Source organism: Sapajus apella, unplaced genomic scaffold (genome assembly GCF_009761245.1).
Source record: "Sapajus apella isolate SASKATOON/1434 unplaced genomic scaffold, GSC_monkey_1.0 scaffold82, whole genome shotgun sequence".
Taxonomy (NCBI): Eukaryota; Metazoa; Chordata; class Mammalia; order Primates; family Cebidae; genus Sapajus; species Sapajus apella.
This window is the reverse complement of record NW_022437022.1, coordinates 2,889,343-2,912,175: the sequence shown is the minus strand read 5'-3', so window position 1 is coordinate 2,912,175 and position 22,833 is coordinate 2,889,343. Positions and strand designations below refer to the sequence as shown.

At 40.6% G+C, this 22,833-nt stretch overlaps 1 long non-coding RNA gene across 1 annotated transcript in view; it reads left to right on the top strand.

Annotated features, from left to right (window-relative positions):
- LOC116533394 overlaps nucleotides 1–22,495 on the top strand; it is a 128,988-nt gene extending 106,493 nt beyond the window's left edge. Inside the window, exon 2 of the long non-coding RNA XR_004261273.1 lies at nucleotides 22,167–22,495. This is a non-coding gene — a long non-coding RNA (uncharacterized LOC116533394). The remainder of the gene's footprint in view (nucleotides 1–22,166) is intronic.
- Nucleotides 22,496–22,833: the final 338 nt, after the last annotated feature.

Sequence of the window (22,833 nt, the reverse complement as noted above, 5' to 3'; positions counted from 1 at the left end):
CGCCAAACCAGCCACTGAACGATTCTGTGGAGTAGAGCCCTTCTCAGCACTCCAACTCCTCCACCCCTGCCTGCTTGGAACCATTTACAAGTGTTAAGTGAGCAAGAAATGAACTGTTTTGATGTTCAAGCCACTGTACATTTCCAGGCAGATCTGCTAAAGGAGAAAGTGTTACCTTAATTAAGAAAACTGCCTTACAACAGACTGCAGGACGTGAACTACATGGGTCCCAAAGGTAGACCCTTCTATTCAAGGAGGGAGCAGTGAGCTCACAGAATGGAGGCTGAGCTGGTCTGCTTCCTTACAGGTTTGCAGTCTGTAGTCTGTTGTTTCAACCTTGCCCACATCAACACCCTGCAGCCCTTGCCCCCTTGCTCTTTCCTTGTGTTTGTTCAGTTGTTACTCTTCCTTGGTGCATGCCCCACCATTTGTAAGTCACACCTCTGCTTCTCCCCAGCCACCTCCTCTCCCATGCATACAGATGGTGTCTCCTCTTGCCTTGGGAGGAAAACAGATTGCTATGATTACTGGTGCTACCAGAGGAGTGGTTACCACATATTAAGTGTGTCTGTGAGTTTGTGCTTTTCCCTTCCTTCACAAAAGGAGGGTCACACACTACGATGCCGAAAAGCACTGGCAGTCGCCCTGGTAAAAAATGAAGGCTGCCCCATTTAGAATGGTAAGCTAAGGGCAGGTCACTCAGACGCACTTAAAAGGATATTGTGTTTTGTTAAAAAGATGAAAACAGGCCGGGTGCGGTGGCTCGTGCTTGTAATCCCAACACTTTGGGAGATTGAGTCAGGTGGATCACCTGAGGTGAGGAGTTGAAAAGCAGCCTGGCCAACACGTCAAAACCTCGTCTCTATTAAAAATACAAAAAATAACTGGGTGTGGTGGTGAGCACCTGTAATCCCAGCTACCACAGAGGCTGAGACTGGAGATCGTTTGAACCCGGGAAACAGAGTTCGTAGTGAGCTGAGATCATGCCACTGCACTCTGGCCAGGGAGAAAGCCTCTGTCTCAAAAAAAGAAAAAAGAAAAAACTCACAGTGAAGTTGTCATACCCTAGAAGGAGCTGTTTATAGAGGAAACTGAAGAATAGAGGTCCTGGGTTCCTTAGGTAGGAAATATGCGACTCTGTCCCATATTTTGCAGTGAGACTTTGACCATGAACTGCAGGATCTGCCACAGGTCCAGGAGGCTAAGAGGGTTTTGGAAAATCGTTCTGGTTCAGCAGCTGTGGCAGTAGTTGGAGAAAATATCTCAGCCTGTGTCTTCGGGCCTGGCGGTCAGGAACAGAACGGTCATTAGACCGGGTGCCACCTCTGGCTGAGTGTCCTGGCACCTCTGCTCAGAAAGCTGCAATTTCCAAGTTCCTGAGCCTCACACCCATGTAGTCACACTCTGCAGTTAGGACAAAATGACTTCTGGCTCTTCACACCTTTGAAACCTCGGGGAACTTAAGGTCCTAACAGCATGAGTAGGAGGCTTTTTCATTCACATCATGAGGAAATTAAAAAAACACAAATTTGATCCAAGGCTCTCAGGATGGACTGGCTGGAAATAATTCACTCTGCAGGGGAAAAAAGCTTTGTGGCAGTTTATCCTGTGTCAACTAGGTAAACTGGAAGTCTGTTACCTGGAATACCCTCTCTGGGTAAGTAGAGGGTGCAAGAAGAACGTGTGCAGAGGATTGCAGGCAGAAGTGAAGTGATGCAGCAGCTGCGATTCTCTGAAGTTGTCTTGGCAACAGAGTGACAGCCAGGCCGAGACCCGCAGCTCCTGCTTGACCTCACTCTCTTCTTTTTCTTGTTCTCAGCTGCTGACCTTGCTAGTCCATAGCAGGCCTGGGACAACCACCAAATGCTCTGCTATAGAACTGCAGAAATAGTACCTATAGAGAAGCACCAGCTTCCAGAAAATTCTCTAGCTCCCTTTGTGGTCCCACTCTGGCACCTGGAAGTGCTCAGCTTTTGAAAAGTACATGAAGGGCTTTTCCCCAAACCTTGAGTCTGTGATGGGAATCGCATGCCTGTCACTGCAAGGGCACCATGGCCAGGGCTGTATTCTTCCACAGCCCCAGGTGCCCTCACTCTGATGGGCACACCGTGATGATGCTTTAAACTCTCTCCATCTCATTGCCAGTCCTGTCCCTGCTTCCTCTGGGCCTTGAGATGTCCAGGTATTCCCTTGACCCCAGGTACACTCACACAAGTGTATGGCCCTGAGATCCTTTGGAAGAGGACTGGGTGTCATGGCAGAAGATGCTTGCCATGGTATTTCAGAGCACTTCATCCACTCAGAATCCCTGCTTTTATGATGGAACCCTGACTGGTATGCACTTTGGATGGTAGACTTTGGACTTGTTATGGACTGAAAATTTTTGTCTCTCCAAAATTCATACCTGAAAGCTTTAACCCCCAATGAGATGGTATTAGGTGGTGATGTATTTTCAGAGGTAATTAAGTTTAGATGAGGCCATGAGAGTGGGGCTCCCACGATTGGACTAGTGTCCTTATAAGAAGAAGAAGAGAGAGAACTATCTTTCTTGCTGTGAGGACATAGGACCAGAAAGAGGATCCTCACTGAGAAACTGAATCGGCCATCACCTTGCTCTCAGACCTCCAGACCTCCGATCTGTGAGAAATAAATGTCTGCTCTTTAAGACGCCCAGTCTATGGTGATTTGTTATAGCAGCCTGAATAGACTAAGACAGGATTGCTCATTGGGAACCTAGGAACTTAGTGTAAATACAAATTACTTACACTAATGTAAACAGGAACTAACGGAGTGGGAATTTGGCTCAGCTTCCTTGATTTTCATGCCAATTGTTGAGGCCAGCTTCTCCTCTGCCACTGTTGCTGGTTCATTTCAGGCAGTGAAAGGAAACAGGATTACACCAGCTTAGAATCCACCTGAGATGCTATGAAACATTTGATAAGGGATCAGCAAACTCGGGTTCATGGGGCTCCCACTCACTTTTGAAAATAAAGTTTAGAGGAACACAGCCACGCTCATTAGCCTGTGTATTATCTACGGCCACTTTTGTGTTACCACAGCAGAGCTGACTAGTTGCGACACAGACCACGTGGCTTGCAAATCCCCAAATATTTACACCTGACCCTTTAAGAAAAGGTTGACTGACTCCTAATCTGCTCACTTTTAGTTATCTTAAGTCTCATATTTGTCTTTTGGGGTCATAAGCGTTCATTAAAATATTAGCTATTTTCTTCTTATTTTTCTGGTAGTTGCCTCTTCCTTTTCTGCTCTGTCAAAGAAGTAATTTTGTGTATCTCATAATTCCTTGGAGGGCTTTTTTACTTTTAATAATTCAGTTTATTTGGTTGTGTTGTGGCCCCAGCTCTCTGGTCTACCTAAAAAAATTAGGATTTTATTGATTATTGGCTTTTTGTCATTATTAGGGCAGGAGTGATTTTTCTTATGACTTTCTATATCCTAATTAGGAATGAAACACCAGAAAACTAAGTTCCAGATTATTAGTATTAATAACTATTAACATCACAAAGATGTATCCATTAAGAACTTTCAGCACATCTTATCTATCGACATATCTTCTCTCTTTTGTCATATATTAAAAATGTAAAGATGAGACTTTTCGGACCCAGACTGTAGATGGCTTAGATATGGGCACCATCTCAGTCTGTTTTTCCCATCACCTTCTCTTATGAGCTGTACTCCCACGTACAGGACCAATACCAGAGTGAGAAAGTCTCACTGTGCTTGGATGCGAGCCTTGGTTGATAAAGCCAATGATTTTTTTCCTCTTTCAGTGAATAAACAGTGGAACGTTTGTGTTATTTTTGTGCCATAAGCTTACCCATTTAACTTTTAAAAAATTTTCCAAGTGCAGTTAAATTTCTTTTCTCTGGGATTTAACCATTCCAGGGGCAGATTTGCTTTCTAATGCTAGTGAAGAAAAACACCACAGTGAGAAATGATGGCTCTTCCAGATGCCAATAACTCTCCAAAGAGAGTATAACACATCCCAAGAAGTGGTATATATTTATACCACTCCTATAAATTTATCTTTATCTATATAAATATTAGTTATTATCTATATAGATGTATATTAATATTAATAACAAATATATCAATTATTAATATTACAATTTATTAATTATTCATTATTTTATTTATTAAAATTATTGTCACTATTATTAATAGTATTAATTTATATTAATATTTATATTAATATATTTATATGGATATTTATTATATAATATATTTAATATTAATATATTAATATAAATGAATATTATTTCTACTTATCTAAATAATATATAAATATATATTTATCTATATCCTATAAATTTATCATCAAGTGGCTCAGATTGACAGTTGCAACAGCAGCGTGGCAAAACCATGTAGGAGGCACTTCCTAGGAACCAAAGGATAAGATCACATCAGCTGACAGTCAGTATTGACACTGTGACCTGGAGTCACTACCCTATCACTTGACATTTTGAGGAGGATGACACACCTTGGGCATGGGGATCTCTTGCCACAGCCAGTGATGGCAGCCTCATAAGTAGCTTCTTGGATAGGTCAATAGATAAACTGATTGCTTTACAGAATTTGGGCCTTTTAAAATTTATTCTCCCCACTCTCTGTACAAGGATACTAATAAATATTTTGTTTACATTGTTTTCATTTGTTCAAGACTCATTTTATGTGAAACTGTTGAAACATCAACAAATCAGCTTCATTAGTGTTTATTAATGATTACTGGAGCCCCTGAGCCAATCCTATTTTCCTCTAGAAACCAAACTTCCAACAGTAGTTTCCATTGAGACAGGTGAGAAGACAGGGGCTGAAACTATCTGAGCGTGAAAGTGAAAGTCAGGGTTCACAGGCATAGCAGCTTTGTGGGGGCAGGACAAATACCAGGCATCCGTGACTTCATCCTAAAAAATGTGCTTCTTCCTGTGAGTGTTTTTTTCCCCCTCAGTGTGAAAAGTTCACAACAGTTTTATTTTTTAGGAAATAAAAATGTGTAAAATGTTTTGTACAAAGAAATATTTCAAATATCCCTCGGAGCAGAAGTCTCCAACCACCAGGCTGTGAACAGCTACCAGTCCTGTGGCCTGTTAGAAGCCAGGCCACACAGCGGAGGTGAGCAGCGGGCCAGCGAGCAAGACTGCCGGAGCCCCGCCTGCTGTCATATCAGTGGCAGCATTAGATTTTCATAGGAACGCAAACCCTACGTGAACTGTGCATGTGAAGGATCCAGGTTGCGTGCTCCTTATTAGAATCTAATGCCTAATGGTCTCAGGTGGAACAGTTTCATCCCAAAACCGCTTCTAATATGGTTTGGCTGTGTTCCCACCCAGATCTCATCTTGAACTGTAGCTCTCATAATCCCCATGTGTCATGGGAGAGACCTGGTGGAGGTAATGGCATCATGGGGCCAGTTTTCTTGTGGTGTTCTTGCGTTCTGTGATAGTGAATAAGTCTCATGAGATCTGAGAGTTTATTATAAAGGGTGGTTCTCCTGAACATGCTCTCTTGCCTGCTGCCATGCAAGATGTGACTTTGCTCCTCCTTCGCCTCCTGCCATGATTGTGAGGCCTCCCCAGCCACATGGAACTGGGAGTCCATTAAACCTCTTTTTCTTTATAAATTACCCAATCTCAGCTATTTCTTCATAGTGTGAAAATGGACTAATACAACCCCCTACCCTGGTCTGTGGAAAAATTGTCTTCCATGAAACTGGTCCCTGGTGCCAAACAGGTTGGGGACCACTGTTTGGTCTCAGAGAATAGAGAATAAAGTAAGCACTCGCCTTCATCATCCAGATTTAAAGAAAGTATGACATCTCCCTTGCGTTTGCTTCAGGCCATTTTCTGAAACGAGAGCTTTCTAAGAGAATAGCAGCCCACTTTTCTCACCAGGCTGGAATCTGTGGCCCCCACGCTCCTGGATAGATGACCTCTTCCTGAGCTTGCATCGTGTGAGTCCTTTCTGTTTCCCCTGACTTCCTTGCCTTCCTCCCCAGACTCCTCCTTAACTCTTGCTCGTGCTCAGCATCTGCAAACATTTTCACTCTGTGTCTTTCAGAAACCCAACTGTTCCTTTTCCACTTCCCTTGGGATGGGATCCAGGGCCATCTATGTGCTTGCAAAGTCTATTTCTGAAAAGCTCTTTACCTCCCTTGAACTTTTACGTTTTTCAGTTCATACGTTTTGTCTGTAACACAGTCAACCCCATCCCCCAGAATTGTCTACTAAATTCTCAATAGCACAACACACATGCATCTAGGTGGGACTGTTTTACTGTATTCGTTAATTATTACTGCTATGTAATATTCTACTGTATAAGTACAGCACACTTCTGTTGGCAGGTGTTACATGTTTGGGTATTATAAACTATGCTGTTATAAATATTACAACCATCTCTTGTTGCTCATATGTAAATTTCTTAAAAATAGAATGACAACTTAGAAGATATGTATATTCTAAATTTTACTAGATGCTGCCAGAATCTTTCTCAAAGTGGTTTATCCCCAAACCCTTAATATTGGCAGAGTTTTAAATATTCACTTATCTGATATATAAAATATTATTGGCCTTTCCTGTTTCTACTCTGTAAAGCTTCTGAGTCAGTCTTTTGTTTATTTTGCATTGGATTGTTTTGTATTTTCTTTTGATTTGTAGGATTCACATGCTTACACATATGCATATACATGCATATGATATATATATCTATATACAAACATATGTGTTTATGTGTATATACAGTGTATATATATGTATTCTAAATTCTGATCCTTTATGGATTATATGTTTTGTAAATATCTCCTCTGAGTTTATGGCTTTCTTTTATACTATATTTTGATGGATCAAAGTTTTTTATTTTGCCCTATTCAAATTTAGAAACCTTTTTTCTTTATGTTTCATACTGTTTTTGCAATGTTTAAGAAATCACTTAGTACATGACAATATTTTAAAAATTACTTACATTGTCTTCGAAGTTTTGAAGTTTTGCCTTTCACCTTAAATCTTCAATCTGCCTCAGAAGTGATTCTTGTATTTGGTGTTATATAGGAAAAAGGATAGTCCTTTCCATTAGCTGTGAATAATCAAGTACTCTCCAGCGAATTTTGAATAAGCTATTCTCCCTTTCCACTGTGGTCAGTAATGACATTTCTAAGTCAAGAATCCATATGTGTGGCCATTTCTCTTTTTTCAGCTCATTTGTTTAGCCCTGCAACAACAACACATTTGTAACTGCCCTAGTTTTATGGCTTTTGGTGACTGATAAACAATCATCGTTTTTTCTTCTACTCCTCAGACTGTCTTGGCTCTTCACTCTCTCATGCACATCTTAGAATCAGCACATCAAATTCAAAGAAATTTCTGTTGGAATTTCCATTAGAATTTGGCAGAACTTTAATCAAACCTGCCCAAACTCTAGTTTGATTAAAGTTCTCTTAGAACACAGTGTATCTTTTAGGTCATTTGTCAATTATTTCAATAAAATTTTGTGATTTTCTTTATTAAGAAATGCATATATTTTGCTTAGATTTAGTCTTTGGTTACTAAAGATGGGCTTTAAGGAAGTTGCTATTGTAAACTGTAGTTTCCATATATGCATATAAAGAATGTATGTTCTTCAATTGTTGACTGCACTATTGTAGAGATATTGTCAGCAGATGAGTTTGGTAATTGTATGGCTTCTGTTTTCTGTATCCCCTAAGATTTTCTGTTTATTTGATCTACTTTGAGTACTGTATTCAAATCTACTATGATGACAGACATTTAAAATTTTACTTTTCTTCACTCAATATATTTGAAACTAAGTTTTCAGATACATGGAAGTTCACAAAAAACATGAATCTAAATTTTGGTTATTATGTAAAAACATCTTTAAATATTTAGTGGCTTTGCTTTAAAAAATATTTTCCCAGATAGTAATATAATTTTATCAGTTTAATTTTAGTTATCTTCCGTATATGTATTTTTTTCTACATTTTAACTTATAATATTTATCTGTCCTTATATTTAAGTTGTTTATTTTACAAACAGCATTGATATAGTTTGGCTTGTGTCCCCACCCAAATGTCACCTTGAATTGCAATTCGCATAATCCGCACATGTCATGGGAGGGTTCCAGTGGAAGGTAATTGAATAATGGAAGCAGTTACCCTCATGCTGTTCTCATGATAGTGAGTTCTATGAGATCTGATGGTTTTATATGGGGTTTTCCTTCTTTGCTTGGTATTTCTCCTTCCTGCTGTCATATGAAGAAGGATGTGTCATGACTGTAAGTTTCCTGAGGCCTTCCCAGCCATGCTGAACTGTGAGTCAATTAAACCCCTTTCCTTTATAAATTAGCCAGTCCTGAGTTGTCTTTATTATCAGTGTGAGAATGGACTAGTAAATTGGCACTGGGTAGTGGGGCAGTGCTACAGAAAAATGTGGGGAAGTTCAGAATTTCCTAGAGACTTGGAGGGCTCTGAAGACAGGAAGATGTGGGAAAGTTTGGAACTTCTTGGAGACTTGTTGAATGACTTTTCCCAAGCTGCTGATAGTGATATAGACAATAAAGTTCAGGCTGAGGTGGCCTCAGCTGGAAATGAGGAACGTCTTGGGAACTGGAATAAAGGTTACACTTGCTATGCAAAGAGACTGGCAGCATTTTCCCCCTGCCCTAGAGATCTGTGGATTCTTGAACTTGAGAGAGGTGATTTAGGGTATCTGGCAGATTAAATTTCTTTTTTTTTTTTGATTTGCATTTCTCTTTTTTTTCCCCCCCCATTTATTTATTTTATTGCATTTTAGGTTTGGGGGTACATGTGAAGAACATGCAAAATTGTTGCATAGGTACACACGTGGCAGTGTGATTTGCTGCCTTCCTCTCCATCACCTACATCTGGCACTTCTCCCCTTGTTATCTCTCCCCAGCTCCCCACCCCCCACTGTCCCTCCCCTATTTCCCCCCAACTGACCCCAATGTGTAGTGCTCCCCTCCCTGTGTCCATGTGTTCTCATTGTTCAACACCCACCTATGAGTGAGAACATGCAGTGTTTGATCTTCTGCTCTTCTGTCAGTTTGCTGAGAATGATGGTTTCCAGGTTCATCCATGCCCCTACAAAGGACCCAAACTCATCGTTTTTGATGGCTGCATAATATTCCATGGTGTATATGTGCCACATTTTCCCTATCCAGTTAGAGAGGTGATTTAGGGTATCTGACAGATTAAATTTCTTTTTTTTTTTTTTTTTTTTGAGACGGAGTTTCACTCTTGTTGCCCAGGCTGGAGTGCAATGGCGCGATCTCGGCTCACCGCAACCTCCGCCTCCTGGGTTCAGGCAATTCTCCTGCCTCAGCCTCCTGAGTAGCTGGGATTACAGGCATGCACCACCATGCCCAGCTGATTTTTTGTATTTTTAGTAGAGACGGGGTTTCACCATGTTGACCAGGATGGTCTCGATCTCTTGACCTCGTGATCCACCCCCCTCGGCCTCCCAAAGTGCTGGGATTACAGGCGTGAGCCACCACGCCCGGCCTGGCAGATTAAATTTCTAAGCAGCAAAGTGTTCAAGAGGAAGCAGAACGTAAAAGTTTGGAAAATTTTCAGCCTGGTGATGCAATAGAAAAGAAAATTCCATTTTCTGTGGAGAAATTCAAGCCAACTGCAGAAATTTGTAAAACTAACAAGGAACAAGTGTTCATCACCAATACAATGGGGAAAATGTCTCCAGGGCATGCAAGAGACCTTAAAGGATCCCCTCCCATTATAGGCCTGGAGGCTTAGGAGAGAATAATGGTTTCATGGGCCAGGTACTGCTCTATGAAACCTTGGGACATGGTGCCCTGAATAGCAGCTACTTCAGCTCCAGCTGTGTCTAAAAGATCCAATGTGCTGCTCAGGCTGTTGCTTCAGAGACTGCAAGCTCCAAGACTTCGCAGCTTACACATGGTGTTGGGCCTGTGGGTGCAAAGACGTCAAGAACTGAGGTTTGGGAATCTCCAGCTAGATTTCAGATTTCAGAAGATGTATGGAAACACCTAAATGTCCAGGCAGAAGTTTGCTTCAGGGGTGGAGCCCTCATGGAGAACCTCTGCTAGGGCAGTGTGGAAGGGAAATGTGGTGTCAGAGCCCCTACGCAGAGTCCCCACCGGGGTACTGCTTACTGGAGCTGTAAGAAGAGGGCCACCATCCTCCATGCCCCAGCATGGTACATCCACTGACAGCTTGCATCATGCATCTGGAAAAGCTGCAGACACTCAATACCAGCCCATGAAAGCAGCTGGGAACAGGATCGGTACCCTGCACAGCCACAGGGGTGGAGTTGTCCAAGGCCATAGAAGCCCACCTCTTGTATCAGCATGCCCTGGATGTGAGACATGGAGTCAAAAGAAAGAGATAATTTCAGAAGTTTAAGATTTGGCTGTCCCTCTGGATTTCAGACCTGCATCGAGCCTATAGTTTCATTTTGACCAATTTATCCCATTTGGAACAGGTGTATTTACCCAATGCCTGTATCTAGAAAGTAACTAACTTGCTTTTGATTTTAGGTTTGTAGGCAGGTGAGACTTGTCTCAGATGAGACTTTGGACTTGGCCTTTTGGGTCAATGCTGGAATAAGTTAATACTTTGGGGGACTGTTGAAAGGATGTGATTGTGTTTTGAAATATGAAGACATGAGATTTGGGAGTGGCCAGCAGTAGGATGATATATTTTGACTCTACGTCTCCACCCAAATCTCACCTTAAATTGTAGTTCCCATAATCCCCATGTGTCATAGGAGGAACCCAGTGGGAGGTAATTGAATCGTGGAGGCAGTTACCCTCATGTTGTTCTCATGCTGGTGAGTGAGTTCTCATGAGATCTCAAAAGGTGAAAAGGGGCTTTTCCACCTTTTGCTTGGCATTTCTTCCTGCTACCATGTGAAGAAGGACATGTTTGCTTCTCCTTCCACCATGATTATAAGTTTCCTGAGGCTTCTGAAGTCATGCTGAACTGTAAGTCAATGAAATCTCTTTCCTTTATAAATTACCCAATCTCAGATATGTCTTTATTGTAGCATAAGGTTGGACTAATATAAGCATGCAGCTTAATTTTTTAAATCAAGTAATATATCTGTCTCCAAAGTTTTTTTTTTAAATAATATAATGGGCCATGTGCCATGGCTTACCCCTGCCTATAATCCCAGCATGTTGGGAGGCCAAGGTGGATGGATCACTTGAGGTCAGGAGTTTGAGATCACCCTGGCCAACATGGTGAAACCCTGTCTCCACTAATAATACAACAATTAGCCAGATGTGGTGGCATGCATCTTTAGTCCCAACTACTCAGGAGACTGAGGCTGGAGAATCGCTTGAACCATGGAGGCTAAGGTTGCAGTGAGCAAAGATCACACTTTTGAACTCCAGCCTGGGAGAGAGAGAGAGACTGTGTAAAAAAGGTATATAATATAAATTTGAGCTCATAGCTACCATATTTCTTTAAGTTTTCCACTTGTTTCATCTTTTGGATATTTTATTTAACCTTTCATCATCTTTTTTGACTTTAATAAATGAATTTTTTCTCATTCAATTTTTCTCTGCTACAAATTTTACAAGCTTCATTTCTACAATTATATTTTCAAAGCCTAAAATTAGACTATATCTCTGCTTTACTTCCCAATGCTCTTGTTCAGCACTTAATTTGGATTTATATGCCACTTTTATCAAACATTTTACCAAACATGTATCATGTGTGTTTTTATGGCCCTTGAAAATTAGATTTACTTTTTATTTCTTTATTTGGTCAATACTTGTATGGATTTACATCACAAAACATTTTTGTCACCTTTCCTTCTGTCTGAGGCCTCTTTATTTCTGACCAAAGAACATATTTTAGAATTTTGTTCAGTAAGGAATCTCTCAGTGGTAGATTCTCAGTAATTTATTTGTATAAAATAATTTATTTGTCTTTAATTTGTATGCATTTTGAAACATATTTTCTTGAAGGGTGAATATTTTCTTTCATTGTTAAGCATGGAATCACATTGTTTTCTGGATTGTCTAGCTTATACTGAGGTTTCAACCATTTTTGCAATGATATTTTTTTCTTTCTTTTTACTTCTGACTGCTTTTGGTGCTTTCTCTTGGTCTTGGTCTTTTGCTTTCTGTAGTTTTCTGTCACTGATTTGTGGGGTTCCTAGAGTTAGCCAATAAAAATATAGCACACCAATGGCCGCTTAGGAGCAGCTCAGGATTGCAGCTACCAGTGAAAGTGTGGAGGGTGAGTGAACACCGCATTTCCAGACAGATTTTTATTGCCCACAGACCAGGAGATTCCCAGGTGGAGGAGCCCCACAGGTCACCAGCATGGCTGTTTTGGCCAGCATGGCCGGTGCAACTGTTTTGGCCGGTATGGCTCTTTTGCTGGCACCCTGGCATGGTGGTTCTCTGTACAAAATACATGGGTCTGGGCACCATTTTAGCTGGCAATTGGAGCTCAGGGAAGACAGAGTTGCCTATTCAACTGATAGAAAAGGGGACTGAAACAGGGAGCTGGGTCAGGAGATTCCTGGGCAAAAAAGCGCCATGAATCTCAGCGCCACTGTTTCAGCCAGTGCAGTGGGTTGCCGCATGGGAAATCACACAGATCCTGGCACCTTTTCTACAGGTGACTGGAACACCTGGGAGACAAAAAAAAAAAAAGATCTGAGACAGGGAGCCAGGTGATCAGGCTTGGCTGGTCCCACCCCCACAAAAAACAGCAATCTGAAATGCTCTGGATTGAGCATTTCACAGCAAGCACAACTGAACCTGGGACAGTCCAGCTCTATGCGGGAGGTGCATCCACCATTACTGAGGCAGTCCACCACTACAGAGGTAGTCCGCCATTGCTGTGGCAGCCCGCTGTTGCTGAGGCAGCCCACAATTACAGAGAGAGTCTGCCATTACAGAGGTGGGCTGCCAGTGCTGAGGCAGTTCTAACTACACCCGTATAAACAGGACTGCAGAGAAGTTCACATGGCAGCTGGGCGGAGCCCACAGTGGTTCAGCAAAGCCTCTGCAGGCAGACAGTGACTAGGCTGCCTCCTTGCTGGGCAGGGCATCCCTGAAAAAAGCCAGCAGCACAACCGAAACTCATAAATAAATCCCCAACTCCCTGGGAAAGGGCACCTGGGAAAATAAAAAGGGGGTTTATGAGTTCAGCTGCAGAAGACTTAAACGTACCTGCCCAGCAACTCTGAATGAACAACGGAGCTCACAGCTCAGCATTAGAGCTCCTATAAAGGACAGACTGTCTCCTCAAGCAGCTTCCTGACCCCCGTATATGCAAAGAGTCACCTCATAAAGGAAAGCTCAGACCTACATCAGGCAGGTATCCTTCAGGGACAAAGATAGCAGAAGAAACTGGCAGCAACCCTTACTATTCTGTAGCTGCTGCAGGTGATCACCAGGCAAGCAGGGCCTGGAGCAGACCTCAGCAGTCCTACAACAGAGGGGCCTGACTGGTAGAAGGAAAACTAAGAAGCAGAAAGAAATAACTTTATCATCAACAAACTGGATGTCCACTCAGAGACCCAATCTGAAAGTCAACAACTGCAATGACAACGGGTGGATAAATAAACAAAGATGGGAAGAAACCAGTGCAAAAAGGATGAAAACACCAGAAACCAGAACACCTCTCCTCCTACAAGGGATCACAATTCCTCACCAGCAAGGGAACAAGGCTGGATGAAAAATGAGTGTGAAGAATTGACAGAATCAGGCTTCAGAAGGTGGGTAATAAGAAATTTCTATGAGCTAAAAGAACATGTTCTAACCCAATGCAAAGAAACTAAGAACCTTGAAAAAAGATTTGACGAAATGCTAATGAGAAAAAACAGTTAGAGAGGAATATAAGTGAATTGATGGAGCTGAAAAACACAACACGAGAACTTCGTGAAGCATACACAAGTTTCAACAGCTGAACTGACCAAGCAGAATAAAGGATATCAGAGGTCGAAGATCAACTCAATGAAATAAAACAAGAAGGCAAGATTAGAGATAAAAGGGTAAAAAGGAATGATCAATGTCTCCAGGAAATATGGGACTATGTGAAAAGACCTAATCTACATTTGATAGGTGTACCTGAATGTGACGGAGAGAATCAATCCAAGCTGGAAAATACTCTTCAGGATATTATCCAGGAAAACTTCCCTAACCTAGCAAGGCAGGCCAACATTCAAGTCCAGGAAATACAGAGAACACCACAAAGATATTCCTCAAGAAGAGAAACTCCAAGGCACATAATCATCAGGTTCACCAGGGTTGAAATGAAGGAGAAAATGCTAAGGGCATCTGAAGAGAAAGGTTGGGTTACCCACAAAGGGAAGCCCATCAGACTCACAGCAGATCTCTCAGCAGAAACCCCACAAGCCAGAAGAGAGTGGGGGCCAATATTTAACATCCTTAAAGAAAAGAACTTTCAACCCAGAATTTCATATATAGCCAAACTAAGCTTCATAAGTGAAGGAAAAATAAAATCCTTTACAAACAAGAAAGTACTCAGAGATTTCATCACCACCAGGCCTTCTTTACAAGAGCTCCTGAAAGAAGCACTAAACATAGAAAGGAACACCCAGTACCAGCCACTCCAAAAACATACCAAATGGTAAAGAGAATCAACACAATGAAGAAACTGCATCAACTAACGGGCAAAATGGCTAGCTAGCATCAAAATGGCAGGATCAAATTCACACATAACAATATTAACCCTAAATGTAAATGGGCTAAATGTCCTAGTCAAAAGACCCAGACTGACAAATTGGATAAAAAGCCAAAACTCATCAGTGTACTGTATCCAGGAAACCTACCTCACATGCAAGGATACACAAAGGCTTAAAATAAAGGGATGGAGGAAGATTTACCAAGCAAATGGAGAGCAAAAAAAAAAAAAGCAGGAGTTGCAATTCTCATCTCAGATAAAATAGATTTTAAAACAACAAAGATCAAAAGAGACAAAGAAGGACATTACATAATGGTAAAAGGATCAATGAAACAAGAAGAGCTAACGATCCTAAATATATACACACCCAATACAGGAGCACCCAGATACATAAGGCTAGTTCTTATTGACTAACAAAAAGACTTAGACTCCCACACAATAATAGTGGGAGACTTTAACACCCCATTGTCAATATTAGATCAATGAGACAGAAAATTAACAAAGATATCCAGGACTTGAACTCAGACCTGGATCAAGCAAACCTAATAGACATTTACAGAAATCTCCACCCCAAATCCACAGAATATACATTCTTCTCAGCACCACATCACACCTACTCTAAAATTAACCACATAATTGGGAGTAAATCACTCCTGAGCAAATGCAAAAGGACAGAAATCATAACAAAGTCTCTCAGACCACAGTGCAATCAAGTTAGAACTCAGAATTGAGAAACTAACTCAGAACCACACAGCTTCATGGAAACTGAAGAACTGGTTCTTGAATGTTGACCACATAAACAATGAAATGAAGGCAGAAATAAAGATGTTCTTCGAAACCAACAAGAATGAAGACACAACATACCAGAATCTCCGGGACACATTTAAAGCTGTGACTAGAGGAAAATATACAGCAATAAATGTCCACATGAGCAGTAAGGAAAGATCTAAAATCGACACCCAATCATCAAAATTGAAAGAGCTAGAGAAGCAAGACCAAAAAAACTCAAAACCTAGCAGAAGACAAGAAATAACTAAGATCAGAGCAGAACTGAAGGAGATAGAGACACAAAAAGCACTTCAAAAAAACAATAAATTCAGGAGCTGGTTTTTCGAAAAGATCAACAAAATAGACCACTAGCTAGATTAATAAAAAAGAAAAGAGAGAATAACCAAATTGATGCAATAAAAAACGATAAAGGGGATATCACCACAGATTCCACAGAAATACAAACCATCATCAGAGATTATTACAAACATCTCTATGCACATAAACTAGTAAACCTGGAAGAAATGGATAAATTCCTGGACACTTGCATCCTCCCAAGCCTAAACCGGGAAGAAGCCAAAATCCTGAATAGGCCAATAACAAGGTCTGAAGTTGAGGCAGCAATTAAGAGCCTACCACCCCCAAAAAGCCCAGGTCCAGACGGGTTCACAGTCGAATTCTACCAGACATATAAAGAGGAGCTGGTACCATTCCTTCTGAAACTATTCCAAACAATCTAAAAAGAGGGAATCCTTCCCAAATCATTTTATGAGACCAACATCATCCTGATACCAAAACCCGGCAGAGACTCAACAAGAAAAGAAAACTTCAGGCCAATATCCATGATGAACCTAGATGCAAAAACCTTCAATAAAATACTGGCAAACTGATTGCAACAGCACATCAAAAAGCTTATCCACCATGATCATGTAGGCTTCATCCAAGGGATGCAAGCCTTGTTCAACATATGCAAGTCTATAAATGTAAGTCATCACATAAACAGAACCAAAGACAAAAACCACATGATTATCTCAATTGATGCAGAGAAGGCCTTCAACAAAATTCAACAGCCCTTTATGATAAAAACCCTCAATAAACTAGGTATTGATGGAACGTATCTCAAAATAATAAAAGCTATTTATGACAAACCAACAGCCACTATCACACTAAATGGGAAAAAAATGGAAGCATTCCCTTTGAAACCTGGCACTAGACAAGGATGCCCTATCTCACCACTCCTATTGAATATAGCATTGGAAGTTCTAGCCAGGGCAATCAGGCAAGAAAAAGAAATAAAGGGTATTCAAATAGAAAAGGAGGAACTCAAATTGTCTCTATTTGCAGACAACATGATTGTATATCTAGAAGATCCCATCATCTTAGCCAAAAATCTCCTGAAACTTATAAGCAACTTCAGCAAAGTCTCAGGATACAAAATCAATGTGCAAAAATCACAAGCATTCCTATACACCAATAACAGACGTAAAGAGAGCCACATCAAGAACAAACTGCCATTCACAAGTGCTACAAAGAGAATAAAATACCTGGGAATACAACTACCAAAGGATGTAAAGGACCTCTTCAAGGAGAACTACAAACCACTGCTCAATGAAATGAGAGAGGACACAAACAGATGGAGAAACTTTCCATGTTCATTCTTAGGAAGAATCAATATTGTGAAAATGGCCATACTGCCCAAAGTAATTTACATATTCAACGCTATCCCCATCAAGCTACCAATGACCTTCTTCACAGAACTGGAAAAAACCACCTTAAACTTCATATGGAACCAGAAGAGAGCCTGCATACCCAAGTCAATTCTAAGCAAAAACAAACAAACAAACAAACAAACAAACAAACAAAAAGCAGGAGGCGTCGCACTCTCAGACTTCAAACTCTACTAAAAGGCTACAGTAATCAAAACAGCATGGTACTGGTACCAAAACAGAGATATAGACTAATGGAACAGAACAGAGGCATTGGAGGCAACACCACACATCTACAACCATTCGCTCTTTGACAAACCTGACAAAAACAAGCAAGGGGGAAAGGAGTTCCTGTTTAACAAATGGTGTTGGAAAAACTGGCTAGTCATATGCATAAAGCAGAAACTGGACCCCTTCCTGACACCTTACACTAAAATTAACTCCAGATGGATTAAAGACTTAAACATAAGACCTAACACCATAAAAACCCTAGAAGAAAATCTCGGCAAAACCATATAGGACATAGGCGTAGGCTAGGACTTCCTGACCAAAACACCAAAAGCATTGGCAACAAAAGCCAAAATAGACAAATGGGACCTAATCAAACTCCACAGCTTCTGAACAGCAAAAGAAACAGTCATTAGAGTGCATTGGCAACCAACAGAATGGGAAAAAAATTTTGCAATCTACCCATCTGATAAAGGGCTGATATTCAGAATCTACAAAGAACTAAAACAGATTTACAAGAAAAAAACTAACAAGCCCATTCAAAAGTGGGCAAAGGATATGAACAGACACTTTACAAAAGAAGACGTACATGAGGCCAACAAGCATATGAAAAAATGCTCATTATCACTGGTCATTAGTGAAATGCAAATCAAAACTACATTGAGATACCACCTCATCCCAGTTAGAATGGTGATCATTAAAAAATCTGGAGACAACAGATGCTGGAGAGGATGTGGAGAAATAGGAATACTTTTACATTGTTGGTGGGAGTGTAAATTAGTTCAACCATTGTGGAAGACAGTGTGGCGATTCCTCAAGGACCTAGAAATAGAAATTCCATTTGACCCAGCAATCCCATTACTGGATATATATCCAAAGGATTATAAATCGTTCTACTGTAAGGACACATGCACACGAATGTTCATTGCAGCACTGTTTACAATAGCAAAGACCTGGAACCAACCCAAATGCCCATCGATGATAGACTGGACAGGGAAAATGTGACACATATACACCATGGAATACTATGCAGCCATCAAAAATGATGAGTTTGGGTCCTTTGTAGGTACATGGATGAACCTGGAAACCATCATTCTCAGCAAACTGACACAAGAACAGAAGATCAAACACTCCATGTTCTCACTCATAGGTGTGTGTTGAACAGTGAGAACACATGGACACAGGGAGGGAGGCATCACACACTCTGGTTCCCTGGGGGGAAATAGGGGAGGGACAGCAGTGGGTGGGGAGTTGAGGAGGGATAGCATGGGGAGAAATGCCAGATATAGGTGATGGGGTGGAAGGCAGCACATCACACTGCCATGTGTGTACCTATGCAACAATCTTGCGTGTTCTTCACATGTACCACAAAACCCAAAATGCAATTAAAAAAATTGAAAAAATATTGGAAAGAAACAAAAAAAAATATAGGACCCCCAGTTAAAGTTCAAAGTTTGAAATTCACATTAACAACGTGTATTTGTTTTCCTTTTTCCTTCAATTTTAATGTACGAGTTTCCCATGCAATATTGATATACACTTATACTAAAGATCACATTCATTGTTTATGTAAAATTCAAGTTTAATAGGATATTGTGTATTTTATTAGACATCTACATTCATTTTTTTTCTGATGATTATCCAACATTTTTTGTATTTTATTATTGACAACTTCATGATTCTGAAAACGTTATCTGGAAGAATTCTTAGAGGCTTGAGTTGACAGCCAATTGTTGCAGAGAGAATCTGCATTGACTTCTCCCATTTGTCTGTGGGCACCAAAAAATCCAGGACTACTTTTTTAAAAAACGTCAACCCTAAATTTTATATTTGGATTTCTTATACTTTGAGTCTTCTTTTCCCATTTACTTCTTTTAAATGCTTCACTAAAGAGACTTATCAATTTGCATGGCCCTAGCCAATGCTCAGTTAGATGTTTTAGAGTATTTCACCTCAAAAACAATACATTTAAATGTAAACTGTTCTTCTCCTTTCATTCTTGTAGCCTGCTTCCTCCTTTCTGAGCACAGTTTCCAGTTCACACTCAACTCTCATCTCAAGTCTCCCAAACTTGGGGATTTCTGAGTTCCCAGAAGAGAGAAGCTGATTGGTCCACTCAGTGCTGATGATCTATCCCTGGTCCAGTCACCTTGGCTAGACATTTGGGATTATAAAAATTAATGTACACTCAGAAGAGTTATGAAAACAGACTTTTTGATAAAGAAAGACAGTTAACAAACAAGTAGAGTTATATATCTGCCACATTAAAGAAAAATTTCCAACAATTTTTCTAAAACCCTGTTGCCAAATCCAACAGTCATTTTTCAATGACCCATTATTTGATGTATTAGCAGTATTGGACACTTTACCACTCCTTCCTCCTGGAATCTTTTACTTATTTATTGTTAAATTGGTGCCTAGAAAACCAAGCTCTACTGCTTTTCCTCTGAATCTATTGACTATTTCTTCACAGCCTCCTTTGCAATGTTCCTTTTCTCTTGATCTCTAATAACTGAGATATTCACAGGCCCAGCCAGTTCTTGGACATCGTCTCTTGTTCAACTATAATCACTCCTTGATAATGTTATTCAAACCAGAGGCTTTAAATGACATCCACGTGAGAGGATACTCAGCGTTTTGTCTCCAGTTTACCCCTCTCATTCAAACTTCATGTTAACATATCCAGCTGCCCATTTGACATCTCACTTGTATATGAAATAATAATTGTAAATTTCAAACATCCAAAACTGAGTTCATGATATTTTATACTCCTAAACCCGTTTTTCCTGCAGTCTTCCCCATTTCAGCTATGGGTAAATACATTTTTCCAGTTGCTCAGTTCAAAAGTCATGGTGTTATTTACTCTTTGCTCTTAAACACTCCATACCTACCTGTCGTCAAATCCTGTTTGCTCTCCTTCAAATACGCCCAGAACCTTATCACTTCTCACCTTCTCTCCTGCCACTGCTTTAGCCTGTCATCTCTTTCCTGGATTATTGCAATCGTCTGCTTCTATTATTGTTCCTCTTTGGAATCCTAAATACATAACAGCCACGAGGAACTCTCCTCTGCTTTAAAACCTCCAGTGCCTTCTCCCTAAGAAAAATTAAAAAGTCCAAGTCCACCCTATGCTGGGCTGAGATTGTCATGGCCAAGCACATGTAACCTGCAGGCTCAGCTCCCTTCCTGCCTTTTGCTCACTCTTTCGAGCTACACCAGCTTTCTCACATTTCCTGGAACCCATCAGACCAGCCTGTACTTCAGGGGCTCTGTGCATCTTGTTTTTTGCAATGTCTTTGCAAAAAAGTAACTTAGCCAGGGTTTCTGGAATAGAAGAATAGCTGCTCCCATTCTCCGGTATGCAAAATAAGACCATTTGTAGGCACTCATGGTCCAGGTTTTGCTATCTTTTTTTAATGCCTGCACTCTGATTTGAACTGTCAACTCCAGCGTCATCCTGTCTTTCCAATGTCTCTTTTGCCACTCTCCCCAAATATCTGCACGACTCACTGCTCTAGACCTTTACCCAAATTTCGCATTCTCAATGAGGCTTTCCATGGCGAACCTACATAAAATTTCTTTTTTTTAATTTGAGACAGAATCTTGCTCTGTCACCCAGGCTGGAGTGCAGTGGCATGATCTCTGCTCACTGCAGCCTCTGCCTCCTGGGTTCAAGTAATTCTACTGCCTCAGCCTCCCAAGTAGCTGGGATTACAGGCAAGCACCACCACGCCTGGTTAATTTTTGTATATTTAGTAGAGATGGGGTTTCACCATGCTGTCCAGGCTGGTCTCAAACTCCTGGCCTCAGGTGATCCACCCATCTCGGCCTCCCAAAGTGCTGGGATTACAGGCATGAGCCACCACGCCTGGCCGTAAAATTTCACACCACTGAACATTTCCTATTTTCTGGTTCCTACTTTATTTTAGCATCTACTCTCTGCCATGCATTTTCTGTACTGCTTTATGTTTTGTGCTATGCAACTTTCCCACTAGAAGGCACACTCTTTGAAGGAAGGATGTTTTGTCTCCTTTACTATCTGCTATTTTAAATTATTAGAACAGAGCATAATACATGGACAGTGATTGATAAGTATTTGTTACATTACTAAAATAAATTATTAATAGATCATTTTGATTCCCACAATATAATAGGTAAGTACTGTTCTCAATTATTCGGTGAGACTCAAAGTTCAGAGATTGTCATGACTTGCTTACTCTGATAACAGCATACCTGGCATAGAAACTCAGACTTTATAACTTTGAAAGCTCTAGCCTTTTACATTTTTTCTCCAGAAAAGGCCAAGGATCATACCTTAAACTTATTAGATGTTCACTAAGTTCTGGTTGAGGATAAGAGTTTAGGTATCTGTATTTTCATTTTTAATTATTTTAAGCTTTCTTCATATCTCATTTATTTCACTTAAATGTTGGTGTCTTCCCTGAGAAAGAGACAATAATTTAATTGCTATTTGGTTTCCATTCCAAATTATGTGTTCTTTTCCAAGTAAGAAAGATAAATACCTTTCCCCTGCCATTCTCTGAAATTTGCACCAAGAAGTCAATACAAGATTTATTTGAGGTGCCTTGACCTTGGTGTGGCCATCATAAACAGGTTTTGCATTTCTGATTTCCCCCAAATCTTTAGTGACTGATTTCTGCAAGAAGTGCCAAATCTCTGTGCCTTCTTCTGTGTAACAAGAGTTAGATTGCTTTATCAAACATTTGAGTTACTGAGTAAAGTCTTTCTTTCCTCCATTTATTTAATGTCATCTTCTTCCACCTTTGCAGGTTTCTGTGAATGGATTTTCCACAACTATCAAGCATTGGGAAGCCAAGAAGCCTGGTCCATGATTGATTAGGACCGTCGCCATATATAAGCCTGAAAATTTGTTCCCCTGACAAGATAAGCACAGACAAGAGACTCTATCAGTGTCAGCAGCTGCCTCATGTTAAGACGTGCATTTTGGGCAGCAGTTCTAAAAATGGCTAACTGGCTTTAGCAGAAAGAATGCCTCATGTGTTCTCCTAGAGCAGGGGGTGCACCCTTGATGAAAGCCGAGTGACTTTTTAGATAAGAGTGCTATGTCTGATTGTTATTAAAATGTCACCCTTGGTAATGACATTGCATGGCTCTTTCATCAGAACGAGGTGTTAGTGCCTGCCACCCACACGGCCAGTTGGAATCCAGACATCTATTGATGAGGGTGCTGTGACATTGGGGCTACAGGCTTTGAGACAGATGGCCCATTCACTAGATGCACACACTTCCTTTGCTGCTGCAAAAAGAATGGCCTCAGAAAGGTATTCTGTTATTTGATTCATGAGTCTTGGGGATAAGACAGGCTTGTAGATGCACTGTCATGCAGTAGTTTCTATCATGTTTCTGAAGTTAAAAGTAATTATTTAAAAAATCTGATATTTATTAAATGTTCAGCTATTTGAATAAGAGGATTTG